The sequence below is a fragment of the Teleopsis dalmanni genome, chromosome 1 (genome assembly GCF_002237135.1).
Source record: "Teleopsis dalmanni isolate 2A chromosome 1, ASM223713v2, whole genome shotgun sequence".
In the NCBI taxonomy this organism is placed as follows: Eukaryota; Metazoa; Arthropoda; class Insecta; order Diptera; family Diopsidae; genus Teleopsis; species Teleopsis dalmanni.
In genome coordinates this window covers 95,179,113-95,179,456 of record NC_051846.1, presented here as the reverse complement: position 1 = coordinate 95,179,456, position 344 = coordinate 95,179,113, and positions in this window count along the sequence as shown.

Below are 344 nucleotides of genomic sequence, written 5' to 3'. Positions count from 1 at the left end.
AGTGCAGTCCCTGAATACGTTAAGTGTATGCGTGGAATGAAAATACGTTTTCCGTGAGCAACTCCAGTAAGTACTTCACAATCTATTGTGTTATCATGCATTGTTTTGACTCGCATTCTCGTCCCATTCATTAAAGCTTACTTCGTATTCAAATTTCGAATTAACAAAATTATCGCATTAATTTGGAGGTCAAACTTATGTGGTGATAAACCACTTACAATCAAAGTATTCAAAAACATTCTTCTTCAAAAGGTTCAAAAATATCGAGATCAGCAAATTCTAGTATTATTGTAGGTGTACGCAAACCAAGTGACGTACATGTAACATTATGTGTTAACAAAATA